At 36.0% G+C, this 12,097-nt stretch overlaps 1 long non-coding RNA gene across 1 annotated transcript; it reads right to left on the bottom strand.

Annotated features, from left to right (window-relative positions):
- Positions 1–3,460: 3,460 nt before the first annotated feature.
- LOC116420003 lies at positions 3,461–9,717 on the bottom strand. Its single transcript, XR_004230333.1, has 3 exons — positions 9,503–9,717; positions 6,024–6,075; positions 3,461–3,802 (listed from the first exon to the last, which is right to left on the bottom strand). It is a non-coding gene; the product is annotated as an uncharacterized LOC116420003 (long non-coding RNA).
- Between the last annotated feature and the right edge of the window lie 2,380 nt (positions 9,718–12,097).

Genomic DNA, 12,097 nt, shown 5'->3' with positions numbered 1-12,097 from the left:
TCTGGGATCTTGCACTGAGATCAAGTACTCTTTCTACTCTACTACAGGATCATACCCCATCTGATCTAATTCCTTAATTTTACAGATACCAAAACTGAGGTCTGGGAAAGTTCATATCATTTGCCCAAGGTCACATAAGTGTGAAGAGTTTCTTGTTTTTTATATTCCTATCCCCTGACACAGGATCTGGCACATTTTGTTGTTGGTGATCAGTCAACTCAGTGATGTCTTCTCCAATTCTTCATGACCCCATTTGGAGTTTTCTTGACAAAGACATTGGAGTGGTTTCCCATTTCCTTCTCCATCTCACTTTACAGATGAGGAAATGGAGGCAAACATGGTGAAGTGATTTACTTAGGATCACATAGTAAGTGTCTGAGGACAGGTTTGAACTTGGGAAGATGAGTATTCATGATTCACTCTATTCACTGTACCATGGTGGCCCTCTAAATGAAAGGCCATTATCTAATGACCCAATGAATAGACATTCTATGGCAGTGGTTCTCAAAGTCTGGTCCAGAGCATCCTGGGAATCTCTGAAATCCTTTCAGAGAGTCTACAAATTCATAATTAGTTTTTATTTTTAATGTGATCAATATCTACAACTATAAACCACATAAACAAAAACTCTTTGGACAGCTCTTCAATCATTTTTAATAGGATAAAGATATTGAGAACAAAAGTTTAAGGACCACTGTTCCTAACTGTTCCCACTGTTAGGGGAACTGAATCATATTAATCTTGCTACTTACAAAACCAGGAAGAAGTTTCAATTAAATAAAAGAATGGCTCAGAGGTTCTCTTTAAAGAGAAGAATAAAGGAATTGGAAGAATTAGTTTTATTCTGACCCCAAATAGAAAGACAAATTTTGTTTTATGGAACATTTAGTCATCTTGTGTTTCAGAGTTCGTTATTAGTATATGCAAAAAGACCACCAAGAAGATAATTACATCAACATTATGCACCAACACTGGTTGCAGAAGATAAAGAAAAGTAGAGCAATTCTACCAAGAATTTGATAAGACCCTCCAAATTAAATCAGCATATACTTTCACACTTGATGACTTCCATGTAAAGATGGGAAGAGTTGAGGAGGACAGAGAAATTGTTGGAAATATGGGTCATGAATAAGGAATAAGAGAGGACAAAGACTTGTAGATTATATAGACGTCCCATGCCCATACATCATTAATGTTTCTTTGAAGAAAGTAATCGGAATGCACTGAGACATGAAAATCACCAAAAAACATCACCAAAAGGAATTAAATTGACTTCATTTTAACAGACAAGAAACAACTATGTAAGTTCTCAATCAGTTGTCTCTGTATAGTAAGACCACATACTTGTTGAAGTAAAGATAAAAATTTGTATAAAACTAGAAGAAAGAATACAAATGAGAAAAAGACATGCAATTAAGACAAATATGATCTGCTTAAATTATCTGATGAAAATAAGGTATATCAGGTACAATCATATTATTTGGAAAACTGAGGTTGCCAAAATAAGATCAAAAGAACCTAAAATTAATCAATAAACATTTATTAAGTCATTAAGTGCCTGTTAAAAATGTCTTAGGCAGCAAACACTTCATTTACTTGCTAAGAAGAAAAATATGGTAGCCTAAGACAACACTAATTTAAAAAGCAAATTCAACTAGAAAATCCTATGAAGAAGGAAAAACAGAAGATTATGAACATTATTTCTTCATAAAGCAGAGAGAAGCAGTAGAAAGTAAAACTAAATTGATAAGAGCTTGTCAAGAACCTTAACTATACATATATATATATATGTATATATATAAAACCGATGCTGATTGAATCAAGCAGAACCAAGAGAACATTGTACACAGTAACAAGAAGATTATGTGATGATCAACTGTGATGGACTTGGCTCTTCTCAACAATACTGTTATTCAAGGTAATTCAAATGGACTTGGTATGGAAAATGCCATCCACATCCAGAGAGAGAACTATGGAGACTGAAGATGGATCAAAGCATAGTATTTTGTTTGTCTATTTGGTTTTTTTTTTATTTTTAGTGTTTTTCCCTGTTTTTTAAACAATGTAACAAATATGGAAATATATATGTATGTATATGTATACATACATATACACACACACACACACACACACATATATATATATATATATATATATATATACATAAATATAGATAGATAGATAGATAGGGCAATTGGGGTCAAGTGATTTGCCCAGGGTCAAAAAACTAGGAAGTATTAAGAAGTATCAAGTATCTGAGGCCAAATTTGAATTTAGATCCTCCTGATTTCTGGGTTAGCACTCTATCCACTGAACCATCTAGCTACCCCAAAGGAAATATTTTTAAAAGAACTGCTCATCTTTAACCTATTATCAGATTAATTGCTGTCTTTGGGAGAGACAAGAAAGAGAGAAAAATTTGGAACATAAAAGTCTTACAAAAACAAATGTTGAAAAGCATCTTTACATGTATTTGAAAAAATAAATTGGAAAAACAATTTTTTAATTCTAAGTTTAATCATCTCAAGGGCATTTAAGGAAGAAAATGGAAGGAAGGATACAGGAGAAAAATAGGAAAGATCTTCAAAGATTTTTATAACAATCTGTTTTCACATCAAGAACAATAAAGTTATCACACTTACACTATATAATATGACAGTCCCAAATGTGCTTATAAAGAAAGTAGAAATCACATTAAAGAGGATAAAAAAGCATCTGTATTGGACCCCATACATATAAGGAGGAGATTGTTGATAGAATTGTGAGAGTGTTGAGGGTATGAGCAGTCTACAGCACATAGCAAGAAATGAATGATTTAAAAAAAAAAAAAGATATCAAGCACAAAGGATAATATGGAATGGCTTTTGTAATCCTATGGTATTAAAAAAAAATGAGAAAAACTCCCATCTTGTTTAATGGCCTCATTGTGGTTAACATATGGAAGAACACAGACAAGAGTCACTCAGAATGGGCAGGTATGAATGGCCATATCAGCATATATGAAGATCTGTATACCTGGAGGAAACATGTACTCTGATGATGTCACAGATCACAGAACATGTGAGAAATATTAAGTAGAAAGAAGGAAACCTGTAAAACTCAATTTCCATTCCAATGGAAATACCCTCAATCAAATTATATTCAGTTGTGAATATATAACTTCTCATTTTCTTTCTGCCCTCAATGATACAAAAGCACAACCGAGAAACCAAAAGGCAAGAAGAAGAAAAAGTAGAGCCATACCTGAATAATTCCTAAATCAGAAAACAGCTCTGAATAATCAAGAACTGATTGTAATTGCTTAATTATAACATAGTAACAAAGCATATAGTAAACACAAAAATCAATTAAAAGGGAAAAAATTAGAATATCCTAATCTAAATTATGTATCTAGAGAGATATATTAAAGACAGATATAAATACAGATAGATGATATAGATATAGACTCAATTTAATAATTCAATAAGCATTTATGAAGTATCTACTATGTGTTGAATGGTGGCCCCATGGTGCATGGAAATCTGCTGTTGAAGGCAGGAAGACCTGGATTTATAGTTCCACTTCTGAAATCTACTGGCTGCGTGAGCCTGGGAGAGTCACTTCAACACTCACAGAACAAGTGAACACTTTTAGGCAATCTCTAGGAGGACAAGATGAGAAGTTCCCAACTGGCAGTAATAGAGGTTCCCTCATCTGGAGTTGTCCATCCCAGTGAAAGCACAGTTCCAGTCCTTTTCTCTATGTGTCTGTGTGTAGATTTTTTTCTTTTAGCACTTATTCTCAATTCAATCTTGCCCTTAACCTAAGGGAGAAAAGAGAAGAAGACATTAGAGTAGAAGTGAGGGAAGATATAGTATAAGAAGAAAAAAAACCTAAGCATAAAACAGAAAGCACATATGCAGAAAATCCACATGAAGGAATTATTTTTTATCCTCAAACTTCAATTCCTATAATGCTTTGCATCATAATCTCTGCCTCCCTGCCCTTCCTCACCCCTTAGATAAAGTTATCATACAGAAATGGGAGCTTTAGAAAGACCCTTTCAGTGTTTGACAGAAAAAAAGGCTGGGGAATTTAAATGAAATGGAAAGTATGCTCACACTAGGCAATGACCTGGTGGGTCAAAAAGAAAAAGGAAACTTTTGAGAAAAATGGGAGCCAAATTGGAAGACAATGAACCAGGAAAGGCTCTAGAGAGAGAAGCAGTGCAGTCAAACTGATAGGAGGGCACCTTATAACCATGAAAGAGAGCTGAGAAATTTCAGTGAGTGGAAGACTAAAATGTAATAAATTACTCAGGACATGACATCCTGAGGGAGCTTCCCAGACAACCGTCCAATCTGGACTTGTGGATAAGACCTAGAGAAACCAGACTTGCCTTCTTTGTCACCAAGAAAGCAGAGGGGGGAAATGGCTTAACTTGTATGGGCGGTTAGCATCAAAAGGATATAGAGTAAAGAAATCCACCATTATGGAGAAATGGTAGAGAAGGCATAAAGTCTAATCATGGGGAAAAGGCAAGAACTCAGTCACTAAGGAACAGAACAAAGCATGTATTTCATAGGTCATATATTTAGAAATATAAGGGACCTACAAATTGTGTCGTTTCATAGATGAAGAAACTGAGACTAATAAATATAGATTGAGTTGCCTAATGTCACATAAGTTGTGTCAGAGCTAGAATTAAAATTCAGGCTCTAGAACTCTAAAGTCACATGTTCTTTCCAATGTACTATGCTGTTTCCCATGTTACTAAAGAATAAAACAGTGTGGTAGAGTAGAAAGAACGCTATGACTTGGAGTCCCAAAAAAGGTTATGGCTCTACTGTTTATTGATGTGTAAAGCCTCAGCAAATCACTTGATCTCAGTTTTCTCATCTGTAAAATGAGAGGGTTGGACCAGATGATCTTTAAGTTCCCCCAATTTCTAAGTTCATGATTGGATGATCTGTGGTCCAGAAATTAAGTCACAAGGGATCTAGGAGATGGGGAGTGGGGTGATTAGGTCAAGGTATTCATGGTAGACCTCCATGAAAAACCAAGAAATTACAATGACAAGATTACAGTAAGACCAGCAGCTAAACCAGTGATAGATAGATTGACCTAAGGTTCTTTAAGGTTCTTTAGCACCTTTCAGTCTAGAAATGCAATGAGACAGCTAAATAGCATAGAGGATAAAATGCTGGTAATAGAATTAGAAAAACAAGTTCAAAGCCTGCCTTGGACACTAATGGAATATCCCCAAACAAGTTATTTAACATCTCTCATCTTCAGTTTCTTTGTCCACAAAACAGGGAGAATAATAGCACCTACCTCACACGATTATTGTAAGGATTAAATGAGATAATGTATGTAAAATGCTACATAAGTGCTAGCTATTTTTAGCCTAGGATCTGGATTGTGATAGAAATTACAAATGGTAGTTTGGTAAGCTCCGCTAGAAATAGATATATGGATCAGAGAATGCAGAATTGTTATTATAGCCCCAGGAAGGAGAAAAAAAGAATGCTCCCAGTAGCAATGTCAAAGTTTTAGGAAAAGAAACCTTGGCTGATGGCAGGAAAATATTCTAAGCAATAAAGAATTTGGTGATCTATTTGGGAGTTATTTCTGCCTGCTTCATCACTGTAAAGTGATTGCCTTAAGTGATTGCCTATAGAATTCACCATGTCAGAGATTCATATAGAATCCTTTTGGAGGGCCAAATACAGTATATATCTAATTAAAGTATCTAATTAGTAGAAGGCATCTAATTAGTGCTTGCTATAAGAAGGAAACTACAGTCAGGAAGCGAAGATATATTTCTATAACACTCATATGCTACATGTCCCTTTGCTGGAGGATTTCTTTCCCACAGAATCTATGGTATAAGAAAATTATCCCTGAATTTTGAAGTAAAAAGACTTGGGTTAAAATCTCATATATATTACTTAGTATCTGTGAGAACATAAGTCAATGTATGACTCAAGTCATCTCCCCATTTTGAACTTTAATTTCCTAATTTATAAAATTAAGTACCTCACCTACATAATCTCAAGCTGTTCTCTTCAATTTATCTTTCAGCAGGGAGTTGACCTAGGAACAAAGGATAGAAAGTAGTAGAGTGTTATCTTTAGGTAGAATAGGAAGAATGTCTAAACAATAAGAGCTTTTCCAAAGTGGAACAGGGGCTGACTTGGGAGCTGTGAGTTTCCTCTGCAAGATTTTTAAAGGTTTATTATTTATTTATTTTTAACATTCTTTTTTTTTATTAATTTTGAATTCCAAATTCTCTCTCCCACCCTTTGAGAAGTCAAACAATACATCAATTATACATGTGAAGATATGCAAAACATATTTCCATATTAACCATGTTGCCAAAAATGCAAGAAAAATAAAGTGGAAAAGTATTCTTTGATTCACATTCAGAGGTTATCAATTCTTTCTCTGGAGGCAGATCATTTTTCATCATGAGTCTGTGGATCACTGTATCAACTTTCATAGTTAATCATCATTATGATAGTACCGTTACTGTGTACAACATTCTCCTGGTTCTGCTCACTTCATTTTGTATCAGTTCACCAAATCTCTCAGGTTTTTCTGAAACTACCCCCTTCATAATTTCTCACAGCATAATAGTATTCCATCACAATCATATACTACAAGTTAGGTTGTTCAGCTATTGCCCAACTGATGGCCATGCCTTCAGTTTCCAACTCTTTGGACCACAAAGAGCTGCCACAAACTTTTTTTTTCTTTGATCTCTTTAGGAGACAGCTCTATTAGTGGTATTTCTGGGTCAAAGGGGATGCACAGTTTTATTAATCTTTGGGCCTGCAAGACCTTCAAACAAAGATTGTATGAACCCCTTGGGAAGATTGTAGAGGACACTCAAATGGGACCATGCCCTCTGAAGTCCTTGGGAAGATGCCTCAATCTTTAGCATCTTGGTGACCACAGTGGAACTAGAAAATTACTTTCTAAGAACAGGGGAGCCTATGAAGGTGAATGAAGAGGGGAATTCTTTGGAATTTAATCACTGTCTTGTTCTCAATTCCTGTTTTTGTAAGCAAAAGGAGATAGAGGAAAACATACCCAGCTGCCAGATTGGGCAGAGGGAGCAAACATCTGCCTTTTCTGGCTCAAATCCTGTTCAAATAGCCCTAACCCTAACCTGAGGCTTTCCCTCCTAGATTCCCCAGCCTTTTCTCATCATCCATGAGAGGACACTGGAGAACGTTTCCCCCTCTCTCTCTCTCTCTCATGCATCAGCTGAGCACACTGCACATCAGGCACAGCAGGTTCTGCATTATCCCAGCTTTCTCCTAGCTGGCTGATTGGTGCAGCATGAGCTCAGGGCAGCTGGCTTGAGTGAAATCTCTGATGCAGTGGGGGAGGCAGTGGCTGGGGAGTGCTGAGCTGAGACAGCACCCTCTTTGAAGGGATGAGTCATTCAAATATGTCTGCATAATTGCCTGCAAAAAAAAAATACAAGGCCAGGGATAAAAATCACAAAGATTGCTTCCTCTCACTGAACAACCAGAATCCCACAAAGCTTTCTTCAGAACTAAGTATCTGATGATTGCAGTGTATGAGCTCCCAAGTCAAGCTGAATAATAATAGCTACTTGTGCATCCCATGAGATAGTGAATATTGGATTCTTCTCTTCCAGTTCTGCTGCCCCCTTCCTCCATCACCCTACCCATCCACACAGGCATTCTCTCAAGCCCACCATGGAAAGAGATGGTTTTAAAAACAAAACTGAGAACAGGTAAACATCCCTAGAAGCTCTCATTCTGTTTAAGATCTGCGTCAAACTGGCTGTTCTAAAGTACTCTCTGTCCACAATCCTTAAGAGGAAGGGCACCGAAAAGTAGAATAAAGTTGGGGAAGGAGGATGTTAAGGAATATCCATTGTGATCTAAATCTTACTCCCCAATACCTTGTCCAAATGTAAGGGATTTCTCTCTTATCTGATCTACTGGCAATAATTCGGTGGATAGAGTGGTGAACTTAGAGTCAGGAAGCCCCAAGTTCCAATCCTACTTCAGATAATTCACTAGCTGGGTGACCTTTAACAAGTCATTTAGCCTCTGTTTGTTTCTGTGAAATGGGGATTATAATAGCACCTACATCCCAATGTAATTGTGAGGATTAAATAAGATAATATTTGTAAAGCACTTTATAGACCTTAAATACTATGTAAATACTAGCTGTTATTATTATTGAACCCATCTTATTTGGACTTGACTACATTTTTATTGTCATTAGGTTTATGTATTTAATTTCCTTTTATTTATTTTTGTATCTTTCACAACATGTTCTATACTAGAACACTCTGCCTTATACATATTAAGTGATGTTGAATTAAACTGAATTAAACCAAACTGAAATGAACTAAACTGAATTGAAGGCAAAAGTTGCTAAGCTTTCAAAGCTAGTTTTGGTGGTATGGTCAATGAGGAGTTACATATGCAAAAAGAATTGACCTCTGCTTCTTGAGAACTTCTAAGTTCTCACCCTCCTAATCTTTAGAAGGTCAATCATGTATCCTCTGTCCATCTGCCACTTTAGGAACAGGGAATGGAAATGGACTTTTGGATGAAGAAAGAGGGATATAATAGAAGGAGACTTCTAGGTTAGTTCTTATTTATTCAACATTAAGGGGGGCAGCTAGGTGGTACAGTGGATAGAGCACCAGCCCTGAAGTTAGGAGGACCTGAATTCAAATATGATCTCAGACACTTAATGCTTCCTAGCTGTGTGACCCTGGGCAAGTCACTTAATCCTAATTGCCTTAGCAAAAAAAAAAAAAAAAAAAGTAATGGGGATAGTTGAAGAAAAAAAAAAGAAAAGAAAAGAAATCCAAAAATCAGGAAAAAACAGAACTGGAACACTCTTCCTATTCCTTGCCCCACCTCCCAATTCACACACACACACTAAAACACAGGGCTTCCTTTGCATTTTACCACTTGGAGTCCAATGGAATTCAATGATTCTGAAAGGAAGGGAAAGAGTCCATATCCTCAGAAGGTGTTATAATACAGGGACAGGATAGAATGGAACTACATATGGGTGATAGCTAGACAAGTAATAATTCCATAATTCTACAAAATAAATTCATATTGTTTCCATTGTCCCAAACATATGTTGACCTTTACACTGCCCCTTCAGAGACCAAAAGATAGAAAACTGGACAATAATTGGGTCATCTCTGACCGATATTTGGTATAGTTTTTACTAGGTCTAGAGATAACTTACAGAAAAAATCCTATTGGACTATAAATTAATTTGGGGACTCCAAAGCCTCTGGCTTTAAGACCATATACTCAATTTTCTTCTCTCCAAGAGAATGGCTATACCCAGAAACTCTCCTTCCCTCAGTAGAAGACTAGATTCAACAACTCTTGAACTTGAATTTTTTAGAGATACAACCCAAGCCTGGCATAATCTGGGAAATTGCCTTTCTTCTATCTGAAAGGATTCAAGAGCTCTATTTATTTGACTATGTGGTCCCCCTTACCATTAAGCTGTTATTTCTTAGGCTGAAGAGTTATTCCACTACCTCTCCAAGGCTAGGACTAGGAACTTGTAGGTCAAGAACTCTCTTCCAATCCACCATCAGAACCTCAGTCAACTCTCAGTTCTTCTATCCCCAGACTGCCCTCTCTGAAAAAGATAAAAGGCAAAAAAGGCAGTATTCTGATTCACAACAATTGATCAATTCATCCCCAGTTAATAAACAGTCAGCATAAGATTCCCTAGAGCAAATAGTGGTATTGAACTCAAATAAAAATAGATTCCTGAACAGATATTTACTTAGAAAATCATAAATTAACATCATTTTTGTTTTATTGTATTTTTATTTTGTTAATCACTTCCTAGTTGTATTTTAGCTAGTTTTCAACTTCATTCATAAATTTTGTAGGAAGTTGACATCTCTGACTTAACAGCATTAAGAAATGAAATGATTTACCTAGATAATATGCATTAAAGAGTGATTTGAACCTCTTGCTTCCTGATTTCAAGACTATCTCCCTCGTCATTATGCCAGGTTGCCTCTCCCAGAAGCATTTCAGTGATTATAGCTCATCTTATATATGAAGAATCAGGCTTAGAAAAATTAAGAAGTGGAGGTTACGGGGATGGAGCCAAGATGGCAGAGTAAAGTCAGGAACCACATGAAACAAAGCCTCTGAACAGAGTCTGATGGAATGAAACCACTCTCCAGCTCAAGAAAAACTGAGAAAACTTCAAGAAAGGTCAGCCTCATTGGGGTGAAAAGGGTGCTCAGCCCATATCAGACAGATTCTGGGGAAGCCGGGGAGAGGGCCTTAATCATAGTAAATCAGCAACTAAGACCCTCAGTCTTGGCTCAGTAGAGGAGCAAATCGGGGGGGAGGGGGGGAGAGGGGAAGCTTCCAGTCCCAGCTCAGAAGGCAAACTCTGGGAAATCAGGCTATTTCCTGAAAAACTATCCCCCCCAAAAAAAACAAGAAGCTCCTGTGCTCAAAGCCAAGGCTCAGAGTTTCACAAGAAGCTTGAGATAGCACCAACTTTAAAGGAAAAAAGGGGAAATATTTTTTAAAGAAAAGGAAAGAAAATGAGCAAGAAACAAAAAAAAAGTCTTGACCATAGAAAGCTACTATGGTGACAGAGCAGACCAAAACACAAATTCAGATGAGGACAGGATGTCCACAGAAGAAATCTCAAAGAGTGTAATAAATTGGTCTCAAGTCCAAAGAGGCTTCTTGGAAATACTTATAAAAGACTTCAAAAGATAAATAAGAGAGGTGGAAGAAAAAATGAAAAAAGAAATGAGAGGTATGCATAAGAGTCAACAATTCTGTTTTCAACAGAAATAGTTTTTTTTTTTTCCACTTTGGGAAAAAAAAAGAAAAATTAAGAAGTGCATCCTTTAAATTAAATCAATCATTTGTTTTCTATTAGCAACCCCCTCCCGCAACAGAATATAAGCTCCCTGAAGGCAGAGACTATTTCAGCTTCTGACTTTGAATCTCTGGCAGCTAGCACAATATATAACACATAGCATTAATAAATGACTGCTTAGAACCAGGAGATCCTTGTACACAGCAACAAGATTATATGATGATCAATTCTGATAGGCGTGGCTCTCTTCAACAATGAGATGATTCAGACCAATCATAAAGATCTTGTGATGAAGAGAGCCATCTACACCCAGAGAAAGGACTATAGGAACTGAGTATGGTTCACAACATAGCATTTTCACTCTTTTTGTTGTTGTTTGCTTGCATTTTATTTTCTTTCTCATTTTTTTCCCAGTTTGATTTGATTTTTCTTGCGCAACAAGATAATTGTATAAATATGTATACATATATTGGATTTAACATATATTTCTACCATGTTTAACATATATATTGGACTACTTGCCATTTGGGGGAAGGGATGGAGAAAGGGAAGGGAAAATTTGAACACAAGGTTTTGCAAGGGTTAATGTCGAAGAACTATGTTTTGAAAAATGCATGCATAGGTTTTGCATATGTTTTGAAAAATAAAAAGCTTTAATAAAGAAAATAAATAAATGAATGAATGAAAGAAAAAATAAATGCCTGCTTATTGGCTGGTTGATTCTAAGTTCATTTTGTCTTGATGATCATAGAAAGAGTTAAAAGTATGAAAACTTTCGAGAACAGGTAGACTTTGAAAAAAAATTTTAGTTGAATTTTAATTGAAAATATAAAAATCATTTGTATATGATGTATCATTTTATAATCTAATAAAAAATTAGAAGAAAATGAAATTTTTCTAATAGTTTTCCTTTCATAAGCCTCCCCTCCCAAAAAAATTGCATAGATTATTGTTTCATCCCAAGCTGGTTATTTGGGTCCCATGCTTTCTTTTTGCTGCCATGTTGGAGGCCATTTCACTTTTTCTCTTCCTGTATAGAAAGACCAGGACAGGAAATACATTTGAAATCAGATACATCTTTGTCAAGTAAAAAGTTTGAAGAGTCAAAAACTAGTGGCTAAAAGGAAGGTAAGAAATCATCTATGGATTTTAATTTTCCATGTCATCTCTATTCCCATTCCTCAAAGAAATAGATCTTGACTATATATGCAAATAAGCCCATCTTCAG

This window comes from Sarcophilus harrisii, chromosome 6 (genome assembly GCF_902635505.1).
Source record: "Sarcophilus harrisii chromosome 6, mSarHar1.11, whole genome shotgun sequence".
NCBI lineage: Eukaryota > Metazoa > Chordata > Mammalia > Dasyuromorphia > Dasyuridae > Sarcophilus > Sarcophilus harrisii.
Note: the sequence above shows the minus strand (reverse complement) of the source record. Positions and strands in the feature narration are given on the sequence as shown.